Source organism: Aotus nancymaae, unplaced genomic scaffold (genome assembly GCF_030222135.1).
Source record: "Aotus nancymaae isolate 86718 unplaced genomic scaffold, 86718_ANA_hifiasm-v0.15.2.pri h1tg000028l, whole genome shotgun sequence".
In the NCBI taxonomy this organism is placed as follows: domain Eukaryota; kingdom Metazoa; phylum Chordata; class Mammalia; order Primates; family Aotidae; genus Aotus; species Aotus nancymaae.
The window spans coordinates 23,295,558-23,308,825 of NW_026988441.1; the positions used below are offsets into that span (position 1 = coordinate 23,295,558).

Here is a 13,268-nt window from a genome sequence, read left to right on the forward strand (position 1 = left end):
AGTGACAGATTCTCTTAGTATTTGCTTATCTGGGAAATACTTTATTTCTCCTTCATTTATGAAGCTTAGTATGGCAGGATGTAAAATTCTTGGTTTGCATTTATTTTCTTTAAGAATGCTAAAAATAGGCCTCCAATCTATTCTTGCTTGTAAGGTTTCTTCTGAGTCCAATGTTTGATCAGTTTTCTTTTCTAGATGATTTGACTTTTTGCTCTAACTGCCTTTAATATTTTTTATTTCTTCAACGTTCACTTTGCATAGTCTGAAGACCATATGCTTTAGTGATGTTCATCTTGTATAGAATCCCACAGATGTTCTCTGAATTTTTTGTATCTGGATGTCCAACTCTCCCACAAAACTAGAAAAATTTTCTTGAATTATTTTCAAATGTGTTTTCCAGTTGCTTACTTTTTCTCCTTCAGGAATGCTAATAAGTCATAGGTTTTATTGCTTTACATAATCCATATTTCTCAAAGGCTTGTTTTTCAAAATTCTTTTTGCTTTTGATGAATTTAGTTTCAACGATCAGTCTTCAAGCTCTGAAATTATTTCTTCTGCTGGTGTAATCCATTGTTAAACTTTTCAACTGTATTTTCAGATTTCTTAAGTGCATTTTTTTATTTCAAGAAGTCCTTTTGCATTTTTTAAATGCTGTTTATCTTTCCCGTCATTTCCTGGATTGTTCTTATAGTTTCTTGTGTTGGTTTTCAACTTTGTCTTCAATCTCATTTAATTTCTTTGCAATTTATACTTTGTATTCTTTGTCATTTCTCAGTTTCCATTTTGGTTAGGGATCCTTCAGTCATGTCACAGCATTCAGGTTTTTCACAGTGTCAGAATTCTTACACTGATTCCTTCTCATCTGGAGCAGCTGCTCACAGAAAGCCACTCTTAATTTTGAATTTATTTTTGTTCAGATGGGATTTTAAAAATTATTTTTCTTTCTCCATCCCTCCCTTTCCCTAGGGAGTATGACTGTAGAGTGTGTTGTGTAGGGTCTTTTAGGTTTGCTTCTATACCCTATGCACTTCCGTTGGCAGTTTTTATATTTGGCTGTGAGTTCAACCTGCAGGCCAGTAGATGGCGCTGACGGGTAAGAGCCAGCTTTTGCATACGAGATGGGTAGCTACTTGGTCTTTGTTTATTGGGAGGTACTCTCTGTTGCTTCTGGTGATGGGCTGGACAGTGAAGTGCCTGGTGCCTTGAGCTTTCCGTTTAGCAGGGCAGAGCTGGACCCCCTGGCTTGCCCACAAACACTCCAATGCCAAGTATAGGCACCAGCCCTTATGGGGATGGCTTCGGGAGTTCCCAGTGACGTGTGCTAAGGTCTCTACATGGGGTGAGGGGGTTGCACCAGCTCCATGTGCTAAATAGGCAGGGATGTGATCTATTCCCAATCACACCAGTCCTGGGACTGGTGACTGTCAGTTCAGATGCTCATGATTGTCTACATCCAGGCCACAGTGTGGTTGACAGCTATGGAACACACCTGTCTTGAGACTCTGGCAGAATCTTTTCAGCCCAATATGAACAGCATATGGCTCTGTTACTTTTGATGTGGTAATGCTGTTGCATTGTGAGGGACAGAGGGTATGCTTTGCCTCTCAGCCCCATTGATGGGTGTCAGTTGTGGTGTTGTCGACTGGTTGGGTCGGCCTGACCTCAGGCCCTGGGAAAAGTGGTCAGGTGCCAGCAGTGTTCGATTGGTCTACATAGCATCCTAGTTCCCAGGCCCTTAGATGGCCCACTGGACAGCTAGTAGGAGTCCTTAAAACCCACTTATACCTAGTGTTCCATTATTGAACACTGAGCATGTGGGACTTATTTATATGCTACTGCTCAATATCATCACCAAGGTCTGATTGCAAAAATTCAAAAAGTTGCAACCTCAGGCATAAATGGGTTAAGGGGCTGGACTGGGGTTGGGGCACCCTAGACTTCAGGCAATGGCTGTGGTGGAGGGGGCTGGCTGGTCCCCACAACCCTCAGGCGAGGGCAGGCAGAAGGCCCAGGTGGTGGGAGCCTGATGGCAGATCACAGGCCTGTGGGAACTGAGCTCTCAGAAGGGTTCTGGTCGCAGCAGAAATGTTCAGGCAGGAGCTGGGTGGCTGTGCTGTGGGCCTTTCACTGGGGAAGGGAGGGCCGCTCAGAGCACTGGAGACTGGAAGCTGGGCTCACTCACACTTCCTTCCTGCAGAAGCAGTTCTGGATTTTGTTCTTGGGGCACATGCAGAGGTGCCAGGCCTCCTCATTCTCTCTCTGGCCTGGGATCAGCAGAAAGAGACAAATGTTAGTGGCTTGTTGGTTGCCTTTGGGAGTCAGACTCTCAGAGAAACACCTAGTCAAGGCCAGTGTTTCTGCAGGGGGTGGGTTGACTGCACAGGGGGCCTGCAGCAGATAAGCCCCATTTCCCAGGAAGCTGTCGAGGACGGGGAGTGGTGTGGTGCGTGGTCTGGCAGCTCCTCTGCACAGCAGCTATGCTGTCTCTCCTGGGGGTGTGCAAAGAGCCTGGCCTCCCTCCTTGGCATGGAAGCTGTCACCAGGCTGACTGTGGGATGCCAAGTGGGCTTGAGCGATGCCTCTGCACAATATCTGGGTGGCTATGTGTTCACCTGGAGACCTAAGGAGGATTATAGGGACTCTCCTGTGGCTAGAACAGTAAGTCTGTGATGGAGGTGTGGGTCCCAGAGCCTCTCACCTCATTCACCCCTTCCACAGGCTGCCTGGCTCCACTATTCCCTGCCTTCCCTGGGTCCTGTTGCTTCTCTGGTGAATCTAAGTATACTCTCTTAGAGAATCTATGTGAAGTGTGAGGATTTACTTGCCATTTTGGTTCCTGTCTGTGAGAGAGGGGTGAGCTAGCTGCTTCTAGTCAGCCATTTTGACCTAAAACCTCAACTGTTTTGACTCCTCATATGAGTGAGATCGCCTAGTAATTGTCTTTCTGTGCTTGGCTTATCTCACTTAGTATTATCTCTTCTAGATTCATCCATGTTCTCACAAATGAGAGGATTATCCTTTTTTAAAAGGTGAATAGTATTCCATTATACATATATGTATGTATGTGTATGTATATCTCAATCTCACATTTTCTCTATCCATTCATCCATTGATGGACACTTAGGTTGATGCCATTATCATGATTATCATGAATACTGCTGCAAAGAACATGGGAATGCACATATTTTATTGACATACTGATTTTATTTCCTTTTGGTATGTACGGTTGAAGTCAAATAAATTATAGAGATGAATTTCTGATATAAAAATGTTTTATTTCAGAAAAATTGCAATTGGGAATATATACACAGATTGAGGGGTCTTCAGTGTATCCAAAGAACAAAGAGAAGGTCGGAGTTTTATAACAAGGAGAAATGTTACATATTTGTTCTTCGAGAAAGTTCATGGCACCTGTAAAGTTCTGGGGAGTTAGCAAGCTCTGATTGATGAGTGGTGATGATGGTAAAACTAGTCCTAGATTTCTGGGGAGTTAGCAAGCTCTGATTGATGAGTGGTGATGATGGTAAAACTAGTCCTAGATTTGCAGCAGGTTGTGTCAGTAGCTATTAGATAAAACTGGTTTCAGGTTACTACAGGCAATTTCACAGCCATGCTTGCAAATAATTATATTCTTGGAGCAGTGTTATGTACCCTGAGTGTTTTTTCCCTCTGGCCTCTCAACTCTGTTTTAATTCAGTAGAATGACCCAGTTTATAAGCAGCTTTCACAATACTGGGAAGTGAGACGACTAGATCCTATGGTAGTTCTATTCTTAATTATTTCAGGACTCTCAATACTGTTTTACAAAGTGACTGTATTAATTTATATTTCTACCAACAATGTACAAAGGTTCCTTTGTCTTACATTCTCACCAACATCTATTTTTTGTCTTTTTGAAAATAGCCATTCTCACAAGTGTAAGATGATAATATCATTGTGGTTTTAATTTTCATTTTCCTGATGACTAGTGATGTTGAACATTTTTTCATTACCCATTGGCCATTTTTATGTCTGTTGGGTCCTTTGGTGATTTTTTTTTGTTTGTTTCTTTTATGTTGAAATAGGATCTTGCTCTGTCAACCAGGCTGCACTGCAGTGGCACAATCATGGCTCACTGCAGCCTTGACCTCCTAGGCGATCTTCCCACCTCAGCTTCGTGAGAAGCTGCGACGCAGGCATGCCCCATCACACCCAGCTAATTTTTTTTTCTTTCTTTTTTTGTAAAGACAGTGTCTCATCGTTTTGCTCAGTCTGGTGTCGGATTCCTGGGCTCATCAGATCCTGCTGCTTTGTCCTCCTAAAGTGCTGGGATTACAGGTATGAGCCACTGCACCTGGCCCCTTTGCCTATTTTTTAAATAAAATTCTTTGCTTGTTTTTTTTGTTTGTTTGTTTTTTGCTATTGAGTTGAGTTCCTCATATATTTTGGAAATTAACCCTTTATCAAATATTCAGCTTGCAAATATTTTCTCCCATTGTTGTCTCTGCACTCTGTTAACTGTTTCCTTTGCTGTGAAGAAGCTTTTTAGCTTGATACAATCCTATTTGTCTATTTTTGGTTCTGTTGCCTGTGCTTTTGGTGTTACATCCAAAATACCATTACCCAGACCAATGTCAAGAAGTTTTTCTCCTATGTTTCCTTGTAGTCATTTTGCATTTCCAGGTCTTATATTTGAGTCTTTAATTTATGTTGAGTTTATTACTGTACATGGTATGAGATAAGGATCCAATTTTATTCTTTTCCGTGTTAATGTATAGTTTTACCAATACCATTTATTGAAGAAGATACTATCTTTTCCCCATTGTGTATTCTTGATACCTTTGTTGAAGATTGGCTGTAAACATACGGATATATTTCTGGACTGTCTATTCTGTTCCATTGTTCTATGTGTCTGTTTTTCTGCCAGTACCATATTGTCTTAATTACTGTAGTTTTGTAGTATATTTTGAGATCAGGTAGTATGATGCCGCCAGCTTTGTTTTTTGTTTTGTTTCATTTCTAACTGCTAAACAATATAGAAGTTTCCAGCTTTGTTCTGCTCATGACTGCTTTGGCTATTTGGTGTTATTTTATGGCTCTGCACCAATTGTAAGATTATTTTTACTTTTTCTGTGAAGGATGACATTGGAATTTTGATAGAAATTGCATTCAAACTGTAGATTACTTTGGATTACATGGACATTTTAACAACATAGATTCTTCCAGTTTATAAATATATTTTTTCATTTATTTATATCATCTTCAATTTTTTTCTCAGTGTTTTCACCTCCTTGGTTAAACGTATTATTAAGTCTTTTATTTTTTGATGCTATTGTAAATGGAATTGTTTTTCTTTATTTCTGTTTTTGGGTACTTTGTTGTTAGTACATATAGTTGCTACTGATTTTTATATGTAGATTTTGTAGCCTGCAACTTTACTGAATTTGTTTTAACAGATTTTGGTGGCATGTTTAGAGTTTTCTATATATAAGATCATGTCATCAGCAAACATAGACAATTTCTTTCTTCTTTTCTCTTTGCGCGCCATTTATTTCTTTTTCTTGCATAATTACTCTGAGTAGGACTTCCAGTATTAGATTTAATGAAAGTGACATAGTGGGCACCTCTGTCTTGTTCCTGATCTTAGAGGAAAAGTTTTCCACTTTTCATAATTGAGTGTCATGTTAGCTGTGGGTTTGTCATATATGGTCATTACTTGTTGAGAGTTTTTGTCATGAAAGAATGTTGAATTTTATCAGATTGTTTTTATTCTGTCATCTATTGTAATAATCACATTTTATGTCTTCATTCTGCTAATGTGGTGGTTCCCATTTTATTGATTTGTATATGTTTAATCATCCTTTCATTCCAAGAATAAATCCCACTCAATCATAATGTATGATCCTTTTAATGTACTGATAAATTCAGTTTGCTAGTACTTTGTTGAAGATTTTTACATCTGTTTTCATTAGGGATATTGATTGGTAGTCTTCTTTTCTTACAGTATCTGGCTTTAATATTAGGGTAATGCTGGTCTAATAAAATGAATTTGGAAGTGCTTTCTCCTCTTCAACTTTTCAGAAGCTTTTGATAAGGACCGGTGTTAATTCTTCCTTAAATGTTTGGTAGAGTTCACAAATAAAACCATCAGGTACTACACTTGTCTTTTTTGGGAGATTTTTGATTACTGATGTAATTTCTTTACTCATTATTGGTCTGTTCAGATTTTCTGTTTCTTCATGATTCAGTCTTGGTAGGTTGTATGTTTTTAGGAATTTATCTGTTTCTCTAGGCAGTTGTAATGTTTCCTCTTTCATTTGTAATTTTATTAATTTTTAATTAAATATTATTTTATTTGTTTTTTTAATTTTATTTTTATTTTACTTTAGGTGTATACTATATCCAGCATTTCTCCTCATGTTATCCTGCCCCACCCTCCCCACCCCTCAACTGTCCCTCCCCTATCCCCCCATTTTTATCTTAAAGTTTTCTTTTTTTTAGTCTTGATTTGTCAGTTCTGTTTATCTCTTCAAAAAACAAGTCTTAACTTCCTTGATGTTTTCTATTATTTTCCTAGTCTTTATTTCATTTATTTATTTCTGTTTTGATTTTTATTTCCTTCCTTCTGCTGATTTGAGCCTTAGTTTGCTCCTTTTCTTCTAATTCCTTAAGGTGTAAAGTTAGATTGCTTATTTGAGATATTTTCTCTTTATGTAGGTGTTGGTCACAATAAGGTGTCCTTGTAGAACTGTTTTAGCTGCGTGCCATGTAATTTTGATATGCTATTTTTTCAGTTTCATTCATCTCTGGATATTTTTTTTTGCTTTCCCGTTTTACGTCTTCTTTGACCTGTTGATTGTTTGGATGTATGTTGTTTAATTTCTACATATTTGTGAATTTTCCAACTGTCTCCCTATTCTTGAGTTTTAGTTTTATACCATTTTGTCAGAAAAGAAAATTGATACAATTTTGGTCTTTTCTAATATGTTAAAACTTACTTTGTAGCCTAACATATGATTTGTCCTGGATATTTTTCCATGCGCACTTAAAAAGAATTTGTATTTTGCTGCTGTTGGATGGAATGTTCTGTATATGTCTGTTAGGCCCATTAGACTCTAGTCTACTGTTTACTTATTTATTTTCTGTCTGTATTATCTATAAATTGTTGATAATAGGAGTACTAGCTTGGCACAGTGGCTCATGCCTTTAATCCCAGCACTTTGGGAGGCCGAGGCAGGTGGATCGTTTAAGGCCAGGAGTTTGAGACCAGTCTGACCAACATACAGAAATCCTGTCTATACTGAAAATACAAAAATTAGCTGGGTGTGGTGGTACATGCCTGCAATCCCAGCTACTTGGAGGCTAAGGCATGAGAATCCTTTCAACCCAGATTGCAGAGGTTGCAGTGAGCTGAGATCACACCACTGCACTCCTGCCTGGGTGACAGAGCAAGTCTCTGTCTCCAAAAAGGAAAAAAGAAAATGGGAATCCTTTATTACTGTATTGTTGTCTATTTCTCCCTCTATAGTCATTAATATTTGCTTTATTTATATAGGTGCTCCAATGTGCACCTAACATGCGTATATATTTGCAATTCTTATATCCTCTTGATGAACCAGCCACTTTATCATTATATAATGAGCTTGTTTGTTACTTGTGACTTTTTTTTTTACATAGAGTCTATTTTGTCTGATATCAAAATAGCCACCCAGCTCTTTTGTGTTTATCATTTTCATGAAATATATTTTTCTATCCCTTTCAGCCATGGACTGAAAGCCTAAGTCTGGACTTTGAGTCCTTAAAGCTAAACAGTTTCTCTTTTATCTGAATCTTGTTTTTCAATTTATCTGAATTTATCTGAATCTTGTTTTTCAATTCATTCAGCCATTCTGTATTTTTTTAATTGGAGAACTTAATCTATTTACGTATAAATTAATTTTTGATAGCTAAGAATTTAATATTGCCATTTTGTTGTTTTCTTACTATTTTGTACTTCCTTGGTCCATTCTTTCTCTCTTGCTGTCTTCCTACGTGATATGATAACTTTTTGTATGGCAGTCCTTTATCTTTTGTGTGTCTGTGTCAGGTGTGTGTGTGTGTGTGTATGTGTGTGTATGTGGTTACCACAGGGTTTACCTAAATCATCTTATAGTTAAAACATTATGTTTTAAGCTGATAGTAATTTAACTTTCATTTCATACAAAAGCTTTACACTTTAAATGTCTCTTCCCCCAACATTTTATATTAATGTCACAATTTACATTGACATTTTATATTAATGTCACATAACCATTGACAAATTATTACAGCTATGGTTATTTTAATATTTTTGTGTTAAAATTTTTATACTAGAGATAAAAATGATGTATGCACCACCATTGTAGTATTAGAGTCTTGTGAATTTGACTACATTTTTACTTTTACAGTGAGTTTTAGACTTTCATCTATTTTTATGTTGTTAGTTTTGCACTTCTTCCTCTGTTTCCTATTTGAAAAACTCTGTTTCCAGTCTCCATGTCCATGCTACAAAATTCTTTTTATCTTACTCCAGATCTCCTTCCCTTTCTCTTTTTGCTCTTTGCATGCTGTAAGCATGGTCTCTGTCTCTCTTTTGGACTCACTTTCTCTCTCACACATCTCTTTGACTTTATTTTTTCATCATTATAGATAGAAGTTTTCTATGTGTTGAAAAGATAGCCCCTGGCAGCCCCAAATTAACAACTTTTCATCTAAGAAGTTCTTTTTCTATGTAGTTGCTCTTCCCAACATCTGTATATTTGTACCCGGAAAGGACTCTGATTGGTCTTAGTTGACACATAATGTCCACACCTGAGCCAATCACTGCCCTGGGTAATGAGATACTCTGATTGGTTATTTGTGGATCATATGCCCAGGTACAGAAAGGGAATGGGACTGAGCAGTCCCAGACAATAGTTACTGTAATCTACTGCAGCCCAGAGTGGGAGATTGTGGGAACTTTCCTCTCTTTCGTAGTTTCATAGGAATAGTATTTGGTTGGTCTTAGGAAACTAAAAGGGAATTAGGATTTTCTTTGCTTCTGCCTGTTAATTTAGGACTGGGATTTCTTTGATGGTTGAAAGCCAGCTTAGGTTCTAGGTATAGATGACTGATTGAATGTGTACATCAGCTAGCATATTAGTGCAGTTCTGAGAGTAAACAGAAAGCAAGAAGATTTAAAATATATATGTAAACTCCAAAAAAGGGAGAGGAAACAAAAACATGGAAATTTGGGGAGTTGAAAAGCACATGGACAAGTGGGAACTGATTTGCTTCTCCTCACTCTGACTTAGGAGTCAGCTTTCTTTGATCCGTTGAGAAAGCAGCCTGATTTACACTGAGGAACCACTAAAGGCTTGGGAATTGGCACTTTCAGGTACTTGTGGAAGTGCAGGTAAAGATGAGGCTTGAAAAAGCAGAAAGTATGTCTTCTCAGAGAGGATGAAACCAGGCACAGCAGACAGCAGGTGCGCTATACTGAAAATGGGGTTATATGAACATTTCTATATTGAATGACCCCTGGTTTTCTTCTCTCAGCTTCCAAGATGCTGACTGCTAGGCCTGTATTCCATGGGCAGGGGTTGAGAGAAAGCTTTAGGTCTCTCTTCTTGGTCGGTTTCCCCAGAAATACTGATATTGGAGGTTCTTTAAGGAAATGCCCCATGACTCTCCTCTGGTAAAGCCCATAGTTGATAGGTCTCATCATGTGATTGAGCTTCCAATTAGTGTGTTCGTGTCCTGACCTTAAATTACACCGACAGCTCAGGATCTCTGGACAGCTGAGGAAAGCCTATTACATGAAAGAAGTCAGCACAAACAGAAGTGTTCTCATATTGCCTTTCCACTCTATTTTATTGCAGATTTTTAAATATTTGTCTTCCAACGCTTATGTAGGAATTTTTGTTCATGTTCTGTAATTTTTAATGATTATTAATTCTTTCTTGTTCTCCGAATGTTTCTTTTTATAGCTTCCTTTTTATTTGTTTCACTATAAAATTTTATTATACTAAAGACAAAGGGAAGATACTAGAAGCTTCCAAGAAGGAAGAAAAAAATGTGTCATATACAAAAGATGAGGGAACAGTATGGCTTGAAACTTTTCAGTAGCAGTACTGGAAGCTAGAAGCCAATGTTGGTTTAATGCTTTGGAAGATTAGAAGGACAATACTTTTCAACCTAGAAATCTTCATCCAGCCAAGCTATCAAGAAAGTGTAAGGACTGAATAATAGCTTTCTTAGACATTGATGTCTCATATACTTTTTGTTATGAAATTAATGGGAGATGTGCTCCACCAAAAGTAGGCTTTAAATGAGGGGAGAGAGGAAAACAGAATGGAAATACAGGAAACAGGATATCTAACCTAGGAGAGTTGTGATGGAAATTCTCAGGTAGAGAATGAAGGGAGACCCCAGGGCAATAGCTGTGCACCAGATATGAGGGTGATTCATCCAGACTAGAGTCAGTCAGAGTGCTCTGGAGAGATTCCTTCAAGAAGACCCAGGACGGAAAGATGGCAGGAAGGAAAGTAAGGTAGGGTGGAGGCAGGGGAGCTGTGAAAGAGGAACGTTCTAACTATGGAAAATCAGGATAATGCTTAAAACTAAAAGCACGCTTAAATTGGTCCTTTTTTTAGAATTTGAGAAATATCAAAGTAATAGCAAATGAATCAACTAAATGTTGAAAGTGGTTGCCTCTGGGAATTGGGAGTAGGAGGAATAGAGAAAGGCAGAAGGTTGCTATTTTTGTAGCAATCCTTGTAAATGTACTTGATTCTTAAACTATGAATATGTATATCTTTTTGATCAAAGCCAGTTTAGATATCATACCTAGCTCCCTCTGCAGCTGCCCGCTTGGTAATTGGCTGTGTGTTCCTTCCCAGAGAGTTGGTAGCCCCATGGCTGGTGTATGGTATATACTGCACACAGAGCACCTCTTTGTGGTAACTGCAGCTGGCAGGCACCCCTGTCTTCTTGCCCACTGCATCTCATCTCCAAAGCCAATTGCTTCCTTGTTGAATTAAACACAATTTCTCCTGTCTCATTTTGATATTGAGCATGGTTTTGAACATTTCCATGGGTCTGGAGCCACATGGAAGGAGCTGTTACGAATGCTGATGGAGTATGGGAGTATGAGGGATTTGGTGAGTGCAGGAGTGGGAGAAGCAGGGAGATGGAGGGCAGAGCCCCTGGCTGGGTGTTTTAGATTGTTGCTTGGTGTCCAGCAGTCTGGCCCTGAAGTGGAGATGTTGTGCTGCTTGTCCTGACCAGCTCGTTGCCTCCCAAAGTCTTGATTCTGGTGGCTGGAAGAAAACCTGACTCACCTGTTTGTCTGAGGCTCTCGGGTGGGCTTTTGGGGCTTAGGTTTCACTGCTGTGCCAGTGGAGATGGTGAGGCCCTGTAGATACCCCTGGCAGGAACTTGACTCTACTTTTCTCAAGGCTTGATCCCAACACCACCATCTCCAGGAACCTCACTGATTCCCTTGTGGAGGAGAATTCCTTCCTTTTTTTGTGCTCCCATATTTTCATATCTTGGCCATTTTAAGTATGTCTGTCTTTCAAACTTACGCGCCTTTATGGGTTCCTGTCATGTCTCCCAAATCACTCCAAACTCAGTGGCTTAAACCAACAGCCATGAGTCTAGCTCATGAGTCTTGGGAGCAGTCGGGCAGTTCTGCTTATCTGGGCCAAGCTTAGCTGATCTCAGATGGGCTCCCTTACGTGTTGTAGTTAGTTGAGGGCCGTCTGGGGCCTGACTGATCTAGAAGGCCTTTACTCTCAGGTCTGAAAGTTGGCTACTTGTCATAGGGTGTCCAGAGTTCTCAACCATAAGGCCTATCATCTTCTGGCAGCTAGCTTGAATTTTTTCACAAGCCAACATCATGGGTCCAAGAGACAGAAGAACCCTCAGTGTCTTTTGAGGCCTAGGTTTGGAACTAGCACATCACATCTGCCACACTCTGTTGGCCAAAGCCAGCCCTGATTCAAGAATTAAGGAGATAGATTACATCTCTTGATGGAAATTGCTGCAGAGTGACACTACAAAGTCGGGGTAGTGGGTGGAGGATTGGGGCCAATTTTGTAACCTATAGCAGGGTAACAAAAAATCTAATGTTTTTGAACACTTAAAAAGGTGCCTGTTGTACAGGGAGTGTTTTATGTGTTTCAGTCCCATTATGCCTGAGGTTTCTTGTCTGTGAAATGGGGATGGTTGTAGTACTCGTTTCATGGGGTTGCTATGACAATGACATGAGTTAGGGAGCATGCCCAGGGTCATGTGGCTGGTAGGTGTAGAGACTCTGGTACTCAGTGCAGTGCAGTGATTGTCTTACTCTTTCCTGTCATCCATGTGGGGACTTGCCCAGGACCTGGCATAGAGCAGGCCCTTCTAAACAGAAATCTAACTGGATGAATATATGCATCTGTACCACAACCAAAAAGGAAATATCTGAGAAGTTGCAGAATATCTTCCCACCCCACATGTTTTGTTATTTAACAACAAACAATTTATCAATGATAGTCTCTGGCAAAGACAAATTGTCTCAGAGAAATACGAGATGAGGACTTCTTCATTCTGAGGAGGAAAAGATGGGGCCCTCAGCTCCCTTCAGCTGCATGTTTTCTCCACTTTGGTGACTATGCCAGCCTCCCTATAAAGTCTTCCTGTGTCATTGCAGTCCAGACTAACATCTGCTTTCAAGGTTTTCTAGAGCTAATTACTTTTTCTTTCATTTTTCTCTCTTTCTTTTCTTCTTTTAGTTATTTATCCAGCTGTTCCACTCATCGATCTCCCTATTCATCTTCTTTCATCCTCGTTATTTCTTCCTTCCACCAATCTACCTCTTACTCATCTATTCAGTCTATTACTCATCCATCCATCCATCAGCCATCCATCTATCCATCCATCATCTATCCATCATCCATCCATCCGTCTGTCCATCCATCCATCCATCCACCATCCATCCATCTATCCATCATCTGTCCATCCGTCCATCCATGCATCTGTCCCTCTGTCCATCTGTCCATCCATTCTTTTGTCTTAGTTGGTTTGGGCTGCTATAACAAAAGTACCACATAGATTGGGTGATTTAAACAACAAACATTTCACAGTTCTGGAGTCTGAGAAGTTCAAGATTTGTATGCCAGCAGGGGGTCCAGGTGTTCTTAAATTGTGGTGAGAAAGCTGTTGCATGTCTCTTCTTATAGGGCGTTAACTTCATCATGAAAGTTCCACCCTCGTGACCTAATTACTTCCTAAAGACCCAGCATCTT

General features: G+C 39.5%; 1 long non-coding RNA gene across 1 annotated transcript in view; it reads left to right on the forward strand.

Annotated features, from left to right (window-relative positions):
* The first annotated feature begins 4,227 nt into the window (after positions 1-4,227).
* The window catches only part of LOC135276653 (uncharacterized), a 255,398-nt gene continuing 246,357 nt past the window's right edge, over positions 4,228-13,268 (forward strand). Inside the window, exon 1 of the long non-coding RNA XR_010344189.1 lies at positions 4,228-4,317. This is a non-coding gene — a long non-coding RNA (uncharacterized LOC135276653). The remainder of the gene's footprint in view (positions 4,318-13,268) is intronic.